The sequence below is a fragment of the Callionymus lyra genome, chromosome 1, assembly GCF_982586985.1.
Source record: "Callionymus lyra chromosome 1, fCalLyr1.hap1.1, whole genome shotgun sequence".
Lineage (NCBI taxonomy): Eukaryota > Metazoa > Chordata > Actinopteri > Syngnathiformes > Callionymidae > Callionymus > Callionymus lyra.
In genome coordinates, this window is record NC_141818.1 from 13,744,726 (window position 1) to 13,762,845 (window position 18,120).

General features: G+C 38.4%; 1 protein-coding gene across 2 annotated transcripts in view; it reads right to left on the bottom strand.

Moving 5' to 3' along the window:
- rhobtb4 (Rho related BTB domain containing 4) overlaps positions 1–3,421 on the bottom strand; it is a 39,980-nt gene extending 36,559 nt beyond the window's left edge. Inside the window, exons 1-2 of one of the 2 annotated variants that reach the window (XM_087794456.1) lie at positions 3,349–3,421; positions 2,846–2,925 (exon numbers count right to left, since the gene is read on the bottom strand). The gene's annotated coding sequence lies outside the window, so the exon portion shown is untranslated. Of the gene's footprint in view, positions 1–2,845; positions 3,076–3,348 lie in introns of those variants that run through there. The other variant, XM_087794447.1, reaches the window with a different exon arrangement.
- Positions 3,422–18,120: the final 14,699 nt, after the last annotated feature.

Consider the following 18,120-nt stretch of genomic DNA (forward strand, 5'->3'; position numbering starts at 1 on the left):
AATATTTGACATGTATAATTCAATTGTCAGCCTCTAAATCAGATAAATTGTTGGGCTCCAAGCCCAAACTGTCTTCACCATTACTGTTTTCATACGCCTGATCCCTCGCTAAAGTTCACAGAAGGTTTACTTACGACCTAGAAATTATAAGAGTCTCAGGCGCTACAAGTTATAAAACTGGTTTATGTGGATCTCGGGCTCAGTGTTTCGGCAACTGTTTAATCATGCAAATGCAATATATTTCAAAGGTGAAAGATAGCCAGCGATTGAAATGGGCATCCTTGCATTAAAAGATAAGGAATTCAAATGGCAGAAATCTGAGTCATCGATTCTGCACTGACGTTATTAGACATGATGACCTTAATTGTCCAGTACTTGCAAAAGACTCGCTTTGAATTGTAGACGGACTTATTTTATTGCTTCTTTTTTCTGCATTTACCGTCACAACAAGTGGGTCTATTTCTTCTTAACCTGTCTTGCACATCCTTACTTAACACACTGATCCTCTTTATGTCCTCATATACCACCTCCAAGAACGTCAGTGGTCTTCCTGTTCTCCCTTTTCTCTCTACCTCCAGCTCCAACATTCCTCGTCCAAAGTGTCCACTGTCTTTCCTCTCCCTGTATCCACACCCTCTGGCCTCCCATCGTTTCTTTGAGTCCCTGAGTTCTGGTGTATCTTAGAAGTGTATCTACATCTCATAATATAGCATTTTTCAAACTAATGGCCCAGGAGCGACATCCAGACCACCAATGCTGTGTCTCAAATCGTGCACTTCTCTAAGTGCACTGCTTTACAGTTCACTGTAAGACAGTGCAATTACTTGCGCAGTGCTAAAAATTTAGACAGTTAAGTACTGTCTGAAATCAAACACTGCCACTACACACTTTATTTTTAACGCTGGTTTCAACCAGCCGTTGAATCCCTGAACACTTGACAGCCAATTAAAACAAGTTATTAAGTTGTGTTTCATTGTGTTATTACTGTTGTTTTGTGATAAAAATTGGCGTTTTATCGAGACATTTACATCGGTATCTGCACCGAAGACACATCGCCAGTGACACATCTTCCGTTTAGCGCCACCTACGTCACTAAGATGGCAACCGTTGTGTCCATCGATCCACACTCAATTTTCTTGGAAATTGAGGGCTCATTGCGCACTACATTCTCGCACACTGCTAATCGGGACGCACTTGTGCACTCAAAATATAAAGTGCAAGTGCAGAAGTGCGTGATTTGGGACACACACCAAGTCAATTGAAGTGGCCTGAAGGAAGTTAGATTATTTATAGCTGACTGGATACTAGTTAAAAGTGAACCTCTAATGTATGTCGATATCATGACCTATCTAGGTTACAGTGTTCCAACGTTGCCCTTCTAACCACCAAAAAAAGGCATGAGCATATTTACTTTGCACCAATTCTACAGGTACTGTCTATATAGTCATTCATCGTTGTTGATGATGGACCTCACCACTGCTTTTTTTGGTATGCAAACCTAACTTTTAAACATCCAGATTTTCAATTTAACACATGTATTTGTTATCAGGGTAAACAGGAGGGGGCTCAGCACTCAAGGGAGTTATTGCTGAGTCTGATCAAAGCAATGGAAATCCAAGGAACATGGGGTGTGGGGGATTATTGTGTAGAGATTGTGTTAAAGGGTCTTAGAGTGTTGAGTGACACACACATCTGTATTCTCCAGGTGTGGACATCACTTGAGAAGTTCTGCAGGTGTGCATAACGATGAGGATCCAAAGTGACGTTGTGTTTTATGTGGGCCATGACTCTCCTGTTGACCATCAGCGTAAGCGTTACGATGATGGTGAAGGACGGTTGCATGTCAGAGAGTAACATTTCTAAAAGCAACCTCCGACAACACGGTCTTTCAGTACATTTTCCAGGATGTTGTCAGGTCCCGCAGCTCTTTGGGGTTAATCCGTATTAGATGATGGTGTGAGTTCAGTGCATGGATGCATATGAAGAGGAACAGTGTGCACCTTTTTACTTTTAAATCTGTGTCAGATGTTTTCCAGGCGCTGTTGCATCACCAGACCTGAATGCCAAACTGGCTCTCAATAGTGATTTTGTATTCGGCAAATGTTTCTCTTTTAGGTAGGTGGTCACAGATTGCTGGAGTTAAAGGGGGAAGTAAACCAGTGGACCCCCAACCCCGTACCGGTCCGCACAGCAGACCGATAACTGTTGATATTAACTGTCTGACAGGTGTTTTATTTTGAAAAAAAAAAACTGGATTTTCCTGTAAAGTAATATAAGCAAGTGACTCTTTGCATGTCAAGAAGCTATTTAGGTCTAGTTTACTAAAAAATACTTTATATATATAAATATTGTTGCACAGTCATCAGCCCATAGTTTCTGTGGATTGTGTGTTATGGTGAAAATGTAATTTTACGCACTTAACCCTTTGTTTTATCCGAAGGTCGGTCCATGAAAATAATGCTGGGATTAAACTGTCCCCGTGCAAAAAAAGTTTGAGGACCACAGAAGTTAAAGATGATGATAAAAATGAACTTATAAGGTCTGTTTTGACTGAACTGTCTTAGATGTAGAAACGTTCATCTGAGCTGAGTTTCAATGTTTGTTTTTTTTATTGCTGTACAGCCATGAGCTCAGGAAGCGTCTGCACGGCTATAAATAAATATATATATATGTAAAAAAAATATGTAATCTCAATCACAACATTGCAAAACCTACCACACACATTACATAACTGTTTCTATAAAAACATGTTGGTTGTTGAAGTTAAAAAAAAGCAGAAAATGATCGTTTTTTTAACACTTCTCATTCCACAAAAGTGCGTCTTCATAAAGAAAAAAGTTCCTACCGTCAGGATGTCCACTTCAGGAATGCAGCACAACTCCGTGTAACTTTTCTCCACACTTTCCTCTCGCACTCCTCATCCAACTATAAGAAGTTACAAAAAAAACTTGTCAGTCGAGAACGAGTCACAACCGAAAAAAAAGAAAATCCTTTAACGCCTTTTTTTTCCAAGATCAGCGAGAGACAAACCGAGAGGAATGTCTTCACAGCCAAGACTGTGGCTGCTGGTTGGAAAAAAAAAACCTTGTGAGGCTGTTGTTGTCCTCCCTCTCCACCCTCCTCCTCCTCTCCTCTGCTGGGGCGGGCTGTGGTCCTGATGCGAGTTTTTTTTTTTTTTTTTCCCACGTCCCTTTGTGTTTTGTCACAAAGCGGGAGTGAGAGAGTCGCGACCCTCGTTTTCAAAACTACCGGTGATTTTTTTTTTAAAAGTAAGATCCAGAACAAAGCTCTCAGATCACTTTAATGCCTTTATTACACCGTAATAAATCTGCTTAACTGGACACTCACCGAAATGAAGTTTAAAGGGGGGCGGGTGGTGGTGGTCTTGCTGCTTCTTCTGCCTCCTCTCTCTTCTCCCCCTTCTGTCCGTGTCTCTGCCGATCCCACTGGTCGAGCCCGGTTTTGTTTGAGTCCGGTCCAGCCTTCAGCAGCAGCAGCGCCAGCTCCTATCAAACGAGGGCCGTGACGTCACGCTCGCTGCGCGGCTCCGGGGGCCACACCCATCCATTCATAAAGAGGAGAGTCTGCGTTCATCCATAGGGTCTCGTCTATGGAGGGATCTTTGGAAGTCATGTACATGTTTTTCTTTACAGTTACACCTGGTTTTATTTACAAATCTGTAATGGAAAATTATTCCAAGCAACAGATTTTCTGTGGATGGATTTAATGTATTGATATTTTATTTGCTTGTATATACTTATAATATACATTTACACGTGACAAACTCTTAGCCCTGCGACCAATATCGACCCACAATGTAATGGTTTCTGGCCAACAAGAGTTTAAAATGTTAGTATTTTTCTATAAATTCAAGTTTTCAGAAAGATTCTTGATTCAGTGTTTTGTTTAAATATTTGTATTCTATCCAGCAAAATGATAAATTATACGACACAAAAAAAGCACTATGATATTGCATACCTTACTTGTGTCAAACTCTTGGTCCGTGGACCCACAGAGTAATTTTACTTATTATTAATATTTTTCTAAATTTCAGTTTTCACCAAGATTCGTGATTCAGGTTTTCTTTAAATGGTTGTATTCTCATCCGCTAAATTATAAATTATATTACATTACAAAAACACTATGACAGTGAATACCTCAACCAAGAAACTCCTTTCTGGACAATTGGAAGAAAAAAAAAGGGAAAAATTCAATCAACCCGATAAAATAACTTCCTTGATTTTGAATCTGTTCACCCATGGCAGGGAAGGTCGTCATGACAGCTATTAAAGCTACGGGTGACTGCGCCGTCTTACAAGGCCATGTGATGCCAGTTTTGCTCTCCTCCATAGTAGCATAGAGACCTCTAAACTGTTTTTAATGAACAATATTAACACATTTTTTACTAGTGTCTCAAGTAAAACTGAATTGTTTGCATGTTATCATAAATAAAGCTTAATTTTTTTTAAGAGTAAGCATCTGCAACAGTTGCTGAAAGCCATACATGTGAATAACAAACCCTTAAAACCCCACCAAATGTCCTTGTCCCAATATCAAACCTTAAGTTTAATTTTATTATGGCCATTGCCTTTTAAATTATCTAGCCAACAGACAGATTAAAAACAGACTAAAACATGATTTATTGCAAAAGTAAAAATTGAAGGAGATGGAGATAAAGTGGAGCTGGTAGACATATATTTACAAACAAATTACATTTTGCATGTTTTCAACAAGATCAAATTGCAGTGTCTTCTTTCACCTTAAACTGAAAAACTGTTCTGATTGATGTCTCACATTTGTAGTAGCCCCAGTGACAGACGTGGACCTTCAAATAAAGTATCAAAGAGGTTATTTAAATCCTAATAATGCAATCACAAGATGGTCATTTTAAAGTGACGCCAAAGTTTGTAACTGGATTTAAGTCAGGAATAGGAATATTTATTAAATATTAATTCTGACCAATATTGTTTAACTCATGTTAGATTTTATTAATTGCAATGTATTATTTTCTTGTCTTAAACCATTTTTTTCACAGTGACTTGATCCAGTTAAAAAAGATATCATTAAGCATAATTATTATATTATTATAATTATCTTTTGTAAACAGGTTTCTTGTCATCTTGTGGGCTGATCTTCTAACTCAATCTTGCGTGACAGCACAAAATGACCACACCTTCCTTTTCTATTTTAAGCTCTTTAAAAACCACCTATTTGAAAAGTATGTGGATGAATGTGACACCATCGCTCCTCAACGAACCGCCCTGAGGCAGGTTACTGCTTCAACGATTGTTCTGTGTGATACTGTTTATGTAGCGCCGTTTATTCCACCACTTAGATCGCGAGATATCATTTAAAAGCACTTAAAAATAGAGGATCCTCTTTACCTTATCTGGAGAAGCTCATTGTGATCAGCGGCGTGTGCATTTAGAGCAGTTATACATCATCAGATGCATGATACTAAAATATATGGCCTGAAGTTTGCCTCATGGAAGACAGTGTTGATGTTTAAAATAACTGTATGAATTATGCTTTTATTTTGGTGATCTCTGCACACAAAGTATTTGCAATGCCCCAAGTTTTATTTGGGTTTAAATTGGAGAAATTTGCCATTATTGCTATTTTGAAAAAGTCAGAAAACTATATTTTGTATTTAGAAAGTTAAGTCAACCCTGTTATTTTAAAACGAATACCGCCTATGTCAGCGATTTCGAAACTGAAATTGCTGTTTTCTGATAAAAATCGTTTTTATCGTGTCTGCTCTGGTGGAGAAAAAAAAACGTAACTCTTGCAAAGCAGCTGCTTAAGATGTTCAGCCAAACATCAGGCTCAACTCAAGAACTCGGCAGCCTGCCCAGACCTGCTGCATAGCTCAGGTGCACTTACTGCAACAGACTAACATCTTAAAGCAGAGGCCAGCGGTGAAACCAACAGAACCTAAGAACGACCTTTATATGGACACGTTACGTTGTATGGTTTATTCAAGGTTTAATTGCAAGGACAGTAGCCCTTTCCATGAAACCCGTCTGACATTTTTTGGGGGAATTCCCAAGCTAAAAACCAATGTTATTTCTTCAGGGTGTCCTGGTCGCGTGGGGCGATCAAAGGCTCATTGTACACATGACTGAACAGTAGGACCTTGTCTTCAATGGAGAAAGATAGTGTGTGTTAAATCAGCTATTCTTTTTTAACTTTACCTTTTAGACTTATTGAGAGTTTTTGAAAACACTGCATACAATCAATTATGGTGACCGGGTTTACAACAAAAGACTTTTACAGCAGCTGGCAAATTCTCAGTCACAACTTTCAGCAAAAGGTATTTTTGAAAATATTTTTTTCTGTACAAAGAAGTGTTTACTTTTTAATGTGGTCTTCAGAAGAATTGAAATGTCCTCCAAGAACAAGCTGGCATATTCTTTTAAAAAATGTGGAATTTGTTTTAATGATTTTCTTGAACAAAGTCCCGTAGACAGTTTTCTTTTTTTGTGAATTGCACTTTCTCTGTCTGTTATTTTTATTGTGCGCTTTTTAGCTCTGTGTTATTTTACGTTCAAAATGAAATAAATCAATGTTTTAAAAAGAAGATTTCGTTATTATACCAATAGTTTCGTTGCAAATATCTAAAGCAAAAAAAACAAATGAACACCATTTTTTGTCCAAAATCGCCCACTTCTCTATAGGTTTATAGTACACTGTAAGACAGTGCACGTACTTTCCTAGTGCGCAAAGTTTCGACAGGTAGTACTGTCTCAAATCAAACACTGCTGCTACACACTTACCTGAAATGACTCGACAGTTTCTTCTTCTACTACTTTTTAACGCCGATTTGCAACCAGCCGTTGGAACTCTATCGCCGACAGCAATTTTTGCCAATTAAAAATAGTTATTAAGTTTTATTTCAATGTGTTATCATTGTTGTTGTGTTGTTTTGTGGTAAAAGTTCACCAATTGAGTGCTCCTTGCACACTACATTTTTGCACACTGCTCATTGGGATGCATTCAAATATTAAGTGTAAATGTAGAAGTGCGCGATTTGGGATACACCACATCTTGAGATTCTTTTTAAAAATCATCACTGGTTTTTCATATTAACAAAATGGAGATGAGAATCCCTGGTTGTCTTCTTTGACTTTGACTAAGAGGTTCAGTCCTAACAAAGCCTTTGTATTACCCGTGAAGATGTAACGTCAAGGTCTCTTTTCTAAAGATAGTCACTCCGTCAGATTAGCATAGACAACCTGCTCTTACGTGTATATTAAACATGCATTAAACAATATATTCCATTTTAATATTGATACTTCCGTGGAAGACTTTTAATATAATATAATAATTTAATATACGTCCCGTATATACGTCCTCTCTGGGTCACCAACACCATGACCCACTCCCTCTAGTGCCTTCTCTCTCTCAACTCAAATGCTGAAAAACCTTTTTTGTCATTTGACTCGCGTTCTTCTATCGCTATTGACAATACGTTACCGGCAACAATGAGGGCAAAACCATATCTGTCCGACTCCATTCTGTCTCGTCAAACTGCTGATTTCATGGCTGTGAAAGAACCACGTCTGCTGGATCTTTACAAACAAACACGGTGGGCACCCTGAACACAGCGCAGCATTCAAAATCAGGGCACAAAAACGCATCTTTGTCCCATTTGGATCGATTTCACTCAGCAACTGCACTGTCAGGAGCCACAATGCTCTCTGACAACGGCCATCGAACGACCACAATGACATCTAACTTTGGGAGCTGACTGGCCTCTCTTGGCCTCACAGCCTCTGCTATTCTTTCTGCTGATCTCAGACAAAGCCGTGATACAAAAGTATCAATTGAGCTTGAACAATTTGCACACAATGGAGCCAGTGACTTGACGTTTCTAGTCCTCTCGCCACTGTACCGCATTGTTGGGCGACAGTCGCATCATATGCAGCCTCGGGGAAGCGATGTTTGGCATGTTCAGAGAGGATCACCTCAAGATTGATCTCCTCGTAGAGCAGGAGGAGCGAAGACGTCTTCGTGGCTGATTCAATGATGGTCTAATGAGGTGATTATACATCATGAATTAGATAATCCAAGAAAAGATTCAGGGGGATAACAATGATTACAGGTCCAAGTCACACGCACATGCTTTGGTTTTTCATTTATTAATTTGTTTTCTACGTTGCCTATCCCACCTTCCTAGGGCGAGATAGGTCTATCGAAGTGCAAAAACAAAAATCCATGCTCACACTCACACCTACAGAGCACAGGTCCCTGACTTTTTTGATTTTGGAATTTTTTACCCAGTATATATCATTGCTTGTCACGGGTTTGACCATTGCTGTTTCCCCAACTGCTAGTTCGGGGTCCCCAATATTGCTTTTGCACCACAAGCCAGTTAATTGTCTGCATTATAACCACAAATCATCCTTCAGATAAAAATAGCATCAAATAAAGTAGCATGACTGCAACAAAAAGTGTGTGGAAATACATCTCAACATAATGCTGATTCAGCATGGATTCCTGCACTGGTTACTCTATGATATTCCCATATAGAATGTTTAGTCTTTTTCTCTTGTTTAGTGGCTCATATTCCTGGTAAACCTGCGCTTAATTACAGTCTTATGCATAAATTAAAATTTTCCCTGGGGCCACATTTGATAATGTTATTGTTATACACAGTTTTTGGGGTCAAAAGGAACAAGGGGAAATGTAACAGAGTAATTTGTTAGGAAAACTTGAAAAAAAGTTTCTGAAATCCATATTTCGGATACAATTGAAACTAAAATGCAACACATGCAACAATGTGTAGCTATTGGAAACAATAGACATATTTATAGATGGTGTCAGATGCTGCATTTGTTTTTACAATAAAACACTATTCAACAGGAATTAAACCAGTGTTAATGGTTGGGTTTCACTGATTCAACCTACACAATTCAACGCTGTATGTAGAGTTTTTTATTTCATCATCACTTCCTCAGATTTCGTGGCTTCATGTTTCAGATTTCCGCACAATATGTATCTATTTATTTTTGCTTTTCAATTTATATTTTATTCTTTACCATTGTGCTTTTATGGCTTATAGTTCAATAAAGTGTGTGTAAAATGAAAATAACGATAACTGAGGACGAGAGGATACCGTCGACTCCAGACGCCTTTAAAGGTGATGTTTGTCTATATTTTGGGTTCAAAATAAATGAAAGCAGTTCAAGAGTCTGTATATTATGCAGCATCAGAGTCAGGTATTCGTCAATACTACAAATATATTCATTGGTCCTGCAGTATCACAATATATCGTACTGTATCGTTATATAATTGAATTTAAGACATGACTCAACAAATACTGTGATTTATGAGATTTACATACATTCATGGTCCCCTAAGACCAAAACCTGCATCTGTCTGGTGCATGTCTGGCTCAGGATGAGAAACGTCTCAGAAGATTGTATTCTCGGACACCTAGTTCCCGAGTGACATTCCATCCTCATGCAAGGGTTGCTGCAGCCACTTTTCGGGAGCCTGACTTCTTTGTCCCACACACGTCGCCTGAGGCCCTTATGGTCGTCACCGCGGTGCTATGAATAGACTCTGGCGTACGTTCAGTGCTGTCAGCTGGGCACTGGCACGTGCGGCTCGTGTCACCAGCGACGCCGCCGTGCAACAATCCTGCCTGGCGTCGCTGCACGGGGAGCACATTTCGGTCGCCATGGAAACAGGGATCAGCTTCGCCCGTCTCCGTCCCGACAGCCGGTGGGTTTTTTTTTTGCTTTCTCCACGAATCGAGGTGGGTCTCGCTCGTTCGTCGTGTCGTGCGGTTCTATCCACGCAAGTCATGACGCTCGGCAGGGAGCGAGAGGTTTGCGAGCTTGATATCAATCTGCATTTCAAAACTTAAAGACTGAACTTTCATCCTCTCCCAATCCGCTTGGACAGGTGCTGATTGATGTCCCTGCCAGGGGCGTCGCTTTCTGTGAAGAAGATGCACTGACTCACACAGAGTTACACTTTCACTCCATCCATCAGCCAAAGGATATTACTAAATGGTAAAAGCCAAAAAGAACAACATTAAAATTGGAGTCATTGGTTGTTATTGTGTTTACAGACAAAAGCATGTTAAAACAAAGTCATGTTTAAAGCTTTTATGGATGATCCTATCGATGCTGACAAGATATGACATTGACATTTCAAACCAACGAAAGCTCCTCAAAGGTTTTGACAATCAGTAATTCACAAAAACATGTGTCTCTTTGTGCTCATACAGCACATTGCTGTATTAGTAAGTAAGTAAGTCATTTTTATTTGTATAGCGCTTTTCTAGACCAGGGTCACAAAGCGCTTAAACAATCAAAACAATATTCAATAAAGTATGTACTTTAAAGATCAAGATAAAACTGATAACACAACAGGAGTTCCAGAAAATCAAGTAAAAGCCTGAACAAATAAAAACGTCTTAAGATGTTTCTTGAAGGAGTCAGTAGATCCATCAAACACAGAGAGAGAAGAAGATCGTTCCAAAGCTTAGGAGCAACAGTCTGGAAGGATTTCTCTCCTCTGGTCCTGAACCGTGTTCAGGAACCATCAGTAGATTCTGATCCACAGACCTCAGAGCCCGAGCTGGGGTGTAAGGCTGGATCAGATCAGTGATGTATTACCCAGAACTACTGCACCAGGACCAACTGAAGACAAACCACATTCAATTACACATGATTTAAAAGTCACTTTGCCTTTTCAGAATAACCTATGCGACTTTAAAGAGACGTTTTTCTCAGGAAGTCAAGAGGGAGTGTGACGAAGAGAGTTAAAAAGGGATTTTATTTTTAGTTAGAAGTCTAGTTTTGGCTCACATTTTTAACTTCATCTCACTCAAACCACGCATTACAGGAAATTATTTTCAGGAGCAGCTTTAACTCCCACTACACCAGCTAAAATAACCTGGTTATTGCAAATGGGGAAAACAAATACAGGAGTATCTGTAAATGTAAATATTTTAAGTCATTAAAAGTTGAAATAAGGGATGCACAGAAATTTTAATTAATGGCCAAAACGGAAATAATTTATCCACAACATCCTGTTTCAACCAAGTTCTATCTTGAAGAAAGTTTGGAAAACTAAAAATTGCACTTTTGAGCCACTTTAATGAATGAAAATTTGTGCATCCCTAGTTAATACAAATCAACCCAACTTGATTATTTGAGTGATTTTGGAGTTCTATCTAAGTCAGACAATATATTTGCCCTTTGCCCCCGTCTTTCTATTCATATACAGTTTTACACAGTAAATATAAACAATATTGCATATATATTTAATCCTTGATAAAGGATGAGATAACACAAGTTAATATGAATTTAATGCGCTATATTAGACTTAAGTGTAAACTTTCCAAAACTACATTTTTGCAGCATCAAAATCCGACTTTGAATTTGAAATACCTTCAAATTTCAAGCATTTTTGTTCGCCTTATTCTTTTTTTCAATGCATGAATAAATTCAGTGTAAAATTCAATTTGAAAACAATTCAATGTAAAAAAAAAAAATCAATGTCAAAATACTATTAATAAATACAAATTAAAAAAAATTACATTTAAATAAATGCAATGTATGAATACAAGTTTTTTTTACACTTAACTTACTTATATTTAATTTATTTACATATTTCACAAGGATTCTTTTTCAATTCATTGTTTACGCGTAAAAAAAATGTACACAATGAATTTTAAACTGGATTTATCAACGCATTGGGAAAGTCTAATTTTGCTGCTTATAAAGTTTAACGGTTGGACTAACTGGTAAGACAAAATTTAAGAAACTAAAACTGTGTTCACTCTGTACTTATATGTCACATAACTGACAGACATATCTGAGCAAATATGACGAGTCAACAAGAGGACGTCCAGTTCTGCTCAGGGTCGGCCTCCGATAACACTTCTAAGCCTTCCTCGAAAAAAAAGTGTCAAAGTTGGTGTCGCTTGAGTTCATCGCTGAACTGAGGGGGTCACTGGGCTTGCAGGAGACGAGGGAGCAGATTGCACTGTTTGAACTTCTGCTCCATTTATCACTTAGTGTTTAATCAAATATATTTGCTATGTGCTGAGCACAAGGAAGCCAGATGGGAGGAGAGGAAAAGTACAAAGTCGATGAAAACAAAAATGGAAAAAGACAGCAGTGGCTCACAGCTGTGTCCATCACCTGCACGTCTGAGTCTGAGCTTTGAGGAGATGTAAAGACTGGACCATTGTGGCTCTTTCTCTGGGTTTCTCTGTCTACAACATGTATTGATTATGTCACGCACTTGTCTGTTATGGAAACCTCAAGCCCGGGTGACTTCACTGGAAGATGAACTGTTAATAATTAAATTGGAGGCAGCGGGTTAAAGTGTAAACCAGGCGGACGCTGTTTCGCTCTAGTCAGTATCTGCCCGACAACTTCTCGTGGCTAATGGAATGTGAAGGTGAGGTGATCAGTTGCTGTTTTTTTTCTGGTACTTAATTTGTTTATAAATGCATCTAATGTGAAAACACAACTCTCCTGACTCACTCCCATTTTTCAAATGTTGAAGTCTTCCTCTATGAGATGCAGTAAGTCTCTTATCATGACCATGTTTTGAATGTATTACTTAATAAAGTTTTCCCCTGTGTGAAACTCGGCAAACGAGAGGTTACGAGAGCGTAGTCCATTGTGACATTATAATGGCGTCATTCCTCCTCCAGCCAGCTGTAATCACTTCCCGCTTTCTTTATACAATGATACCCTTGGAGGTGGATACTTCCGGGATTGATGACGCCCGTTGACAAACCTTGATCCTTGACCAATCACAGTAGAGTGGGAGTGGTTATGGTAAACAAGATTTAATCTTGAGAAAAAACGTTTTTACTAGGCGGGGCTTAAGCACATTTTATAATGTAAATATCTTTATTAAAAGAGAGTTTTGTACAAACAGACACATACTGATGAGTACAATAGAGGTCCAAGATCTCGCCTGAAGTTAATGCAGAACTCTGCAGCAAGAATTCTGACTCGCACTAGTAGAAGAACTCACATTTCTCCGTTCCTTAAAACTCTTCACTTGCTTCCAGTTTCTTTCAGGGTCAATTTTAATATTTCTGGTTCTTACTTTCAGATCTATTCATGGTCAGGCTCCTCCTTACATCAGTGATCTGATCTAACATTACACTCCCACTCGGGCTCTGAGGTCTGTGGATCAGAATCTACTGCAATGTTATTTGTATATACATTTTACATAAGCATCTGGTTCTTATGATGTAAACTGATTTGTTACCATTATCATTGAAAAAATAGAGAATAAAAAAATGATGTGCCCTAAAAAAGTAGTGATGGGCCGATGAAGATTCATGAAGCATTATATTCCAAGCTCGGCTTGGCTTTAAAAAACGACGTGAGGTTTCATTAAAATAGTCTCTTAGAGATTATACAGCAGATGGTGTTATCTTGTGGGCCCATCACTTCTATTTAGGTTTGAATGACAAATGTATTTATGAGTGCAGGCAGAGCGAGCGACTCCATTTTCCTTTAATGTTAAAGGAATAAAGATCATTAAGAATCAGATGTTATTATTCACATAGCTTTGATTGAAATAATTTGACCAAACAAAAATGGCCCAAATTCCCAGTGAGACAACACAAAAATCGAATCACACACACTTTAATTAGGATCTGTCACACTCATCATCTTATAATATTCAACTAGTCGCAATCATTCTTCTCCACAACACTCCTTATTGCTCCCGTGATGTGATTCCGGTCGTCTAAATGCATCTTATTTGTGCTACCGCGCCTGTGCTCTCTGCCATGTGCCAATTAGAAGTGTTTATTCGCTCATGTGAATCCCAGGTTGGTCCACTTAAGCCGACCCCCACCCCCCGTTTTTTTTATAGATCCCCATCTCCATCTCCAAATTCGCTTAATTTTCAATTTCCGGATTTGCCTTCCAGACTACAGAGGTGAATCATCCTTAATATATTAGCAATTATAGCATCTTTCCAATAGAGCCATCACTACACAAATAAATTAAAAAAACATAACACAGAGTGTAACGTCAGCACAACCAGCGTCAGACAAACACTGCCCGGGCAACGATGGCATCACAGATGGAAGCTGATCATGTTTATTCTACTCCGATCTAATCAATCTAAACCCGTCCAGACGCAGTGATGTCACCGATACACTTAAAGACATTAGATTCGTCTTTATTCTGAGACGGGAATTGTTTAAGGATCCTTATGAGTTATATCTAAAGTGCTCTGCGATAGATTGACCCGTCCCAATGTCATCCGGGATTGGCTCGGCTCCCAGACCTCCAACTTCATCTTTCAAGAAAACAAAAATCAAGATAAAACATGAGGACAGACTTATTTTTCTGTAGGCGGGCCAAGAGTTTTGTAACCTCTGATGAACCTAGTGATTCTGTATCAATTTAATCAGATAATATGATAGTAGAACCTTCTTCCGGAAGCTTTTCCCAGCGATTCCTAGTTCAACTGGAAGATGCAAGACTAGAACACCTTACTAGGGAGGAATCCATGAGACATTCTGACTAGGTCACCACCCAGTTAGCTTCTTCTTAAGTTGGGTGACTTAGCTTCTCGTCATATCTCTGAGAGAAAGGACACTCAGCAGGGATAAGTCATGTTGGCTGCTTTTATCTTGTGTGTGAGCTTTTTTTTTCAAAAGCTAAGAGAGCTGGAACATCACAATGATAGTTTTGAAAAGCTGGTATATTTTTTTATCTTGCTGTTTTACTGCCGTGTTAGTAGGGTTTGGTCACTCACTACCCTGAAAAGCTTGTTGTTTAATTCATTTTGAAGACTCAATGGGCCGTTTAATAAACTAAATTTTAAATATCCGTTATATGCAAAGAAGTAATCTTAAATCTACTCACGTTTAAAGGTAAAACGTTCACCAACAAAGCAATTAAAGGTAAGACATTGTGTAGGAAATGACAAGTATGAAAATCATTTATATATCATAACACTTCTCCGTGTCATGTCTGATTTTATTTTGAAACTTGTTTTGTTTGTCCTTCCTGAGTACCACGGCGCCTGTTGCTCTAACAGCAGCTGCAGCTCGTCATGCAATCTGAAGCAGAGCTTAAAGCCACCTCTCCTGCAGCAACAGGCGCCAGATTATAATTGTCACTCCCTGGTATGCATGTTCTCGATTCTCTCTGTGGATTCAATTTTTTCTTGTTCTTAGTATTTCTGTCCTTCTTGTTCCTGAACCTATGTTTTGTTGTTTTTTTCTAATCACTGCGCTCTTGTTTTTTCAGTAACCTTGACCCGACTTGTGGTGCGCTTTGATTTCTTTGGACTGTTCTTTGGACACTTGAACCTTGTTTTAGTTTTTGCATGAACTATTGTGATTAAACCCTTTCAATTCTTTCTGTTTTTGTCTGTTGTTTGGTTGTTTGCATCAGAGCTTGGGTCCAGCTCTAGTCCAAACCTCACACGAATATCTTGAGGCAATTGGTGTTAAAGAATACTTTAAACACTAGCTTGGTGAGTTTTTTTCTGATTAAAAAATAAAATTGGATAGAAAATAGCCTTCAGCATTCTGCACTCCACGAACAGGTTTGATCATTTTTCATTCCTAACTGCACTCATGATGTGGGAATAATAATCAGGGTCCTCACTTCAGATTGCTCTTTAGTGGTGGGTTTAGAAATTACATCCACAAGAGACCTTGATAAGAGCATTTGTCCGTCTGCTGGGAAATTATTTCCAGGCATGTAGAGCTAGAAAGGAGCTGTAGTCTGAGTTTATCCAGACTGAATAGTCTGTCAACGATTTAAGGTAAACATGCGATACATTTAGAACAATACCTCAATACTTTTCACTGAAAATGTGATTGTTGTGTTTATCCGTCTATGAGAACAATTTCCATACTTTTTAGTCAATACAGCTCACTCGAATATAACCAACTAAATACAAAATGTAAAAAAAAAAGTGTATATATAAAGGCCTCACCATCTACATGTTGCAGGTGTCCACATTAAAGCACAATATATTAACACGTAAATATTTGTTTTTATTATTAGTTAAATAAATGCCTTTTTCCAAGCAGTGCCTGTAACACAGCAGTAACACTTCAAGATTAAAAACTATGAAAGCTTTTGTCTGGGTTTTTTTTTTATGCATTGAGTGAATTTACGCTGCCGTCTCCCACGTCTCAATATCATTATTGCCAGGCTTTTGTGGGGCATCTATATTTAATTCCTTAACAGCCAGATTGATCACCTATTAAAAGCTGTATCATATCCATTTCTTCTCGTGTTTTCCATCATGACGGTCTTTGCACGACACTAAAAATTATTCAACTTCTTCCATAGTGGTTGGAATTCCATCTTGCAACCTCGCCTTGTTCCATAACCTTCCGTTCCACTCTTTTCATTGTCTCGTCCACCTGTCTTTCTTGTATTCTTGTAAGGCGCAAGGTTCAAGGTGTGTTTGAAAAAAGTTGTCTGAGGCCATAATATTGAGCCTTTAAAAAAAACATGTTTAACCATATTCTTTTTTTTATCAAAGTAGTACACTTATTCAAGTATTTTTACATTAAGTTTTTCTTTTCCTAGGCAATTTTGGATGTATCTGTATATAGACAAGGTGAGTTTATATGAAGAACACTTTCTTACTAGTTTGAGTGTTAGCTTTCTTGTTTCATTTATGGTTCAATAAACACTTTTTTCACCCAGCAGTTTCTGGTAACACGGCAGTAAAACTGCAAGATAGAAATTATCCACAGCCTACTAGAACCCGTCATTGTGACATTTGCGCTCTCTTAAATCTGAAAAAGAATAAAAGAAGCTCACACACACACAGTTTATCACCTCCAACAAAGATTTTGAACGATTTTAGTATCATCCGTGTTGACCCATGTCTTGTCTTGTCATCCTTCCTAATGAGTCAGTAAATATGTTCCAGTCGGACAGGAAGCCAGGCTTGTTGAGCAGGACATGAGTGGGTGTTATTTTCTTCTGTGGCAAAGGCTTAATGTCTGTGCTGAGCTGGACTGGTTTTTGGCTTCAGTTCATCCCCCTGTGCCAACAATAAATCAGATCAATACCATTACCCGGTCATTTGGTTCATGGGTGAACGGTTCAAGTCCAAAATTTGAACCAGTCCATACAAACTTACCAATTAGGTAACCAGTGACACATAGTAAATAAAAGTAGGTCTTAATGTAAATAAAGAAATACTATGTTGTCTTTTTTTTATATATATATATTTTATTGTAAGAAATCAGACTTCTAAAACGTTTAATCTTGTGTTAGATCCATCATTTTTACTTAAATATTATAAACAAATGTAGGGGTCTTGCTTTAAAGTAAGGGGACATTGTGACATAGGTTTATCCAGGGATTTACCTTCCTTCATGGGGGAAATAAAATGCATTATCCTGGCATAATGTGATCATATGTTAGCAAAACTAAATAAAAGATGAACAAATTAAATATATTTTTAATGCTAAAAATGGGACAAGGATTGTATCATTGTAATCGACTTTTCAAATTGTGATAAAGTGTCAAATTAAACGTACAAAAAAAGACAATATCATGGTCATAATAATAGTAATGGTATCGTAATAAAGGCCGGTCCCCACTTAAAAATACATATTATTTCTTATATTAATTCATCTTTTAATTGTAATATTTGTTGAAAACAACAGAGGCGTACATGACTTCTGAAAAATGGAATATGCCACGTGATACTCAAGATCATGTGTTTGTTGAAAAATGAAACGTTTGTTGATTATTGTCTGTTAAATGTTGTCATCGTCTGTCGTCTGCAGCAGCTTCTCAGTGCAATCCAGCGACTTTATCAAAAGGGAAGAAACTATTTATACACCATGTTGACTGGAGCTGGTTTTCGTGGTCGCTCGAGTTGGGTCTGTAAGTGGCAGCAGGCTGGAGAGGCTTTAGGCTCTTCATCCCCCTATGGCGAGGATCTATCCCAGCAGGCTTAGCGGCACAGGCCCAACAGCTGCCACGAGGATGGGTGGGCTCGGGATAAACTGCTCTTTCTCCACCGGAATAATGAAGAAAACACACAAACACGGAGGAGATTTTTTTTAATGCCTCCGTGCACACCACACCTGATGACACACGGAGTTAAAACGCGACCGGCCTCGAC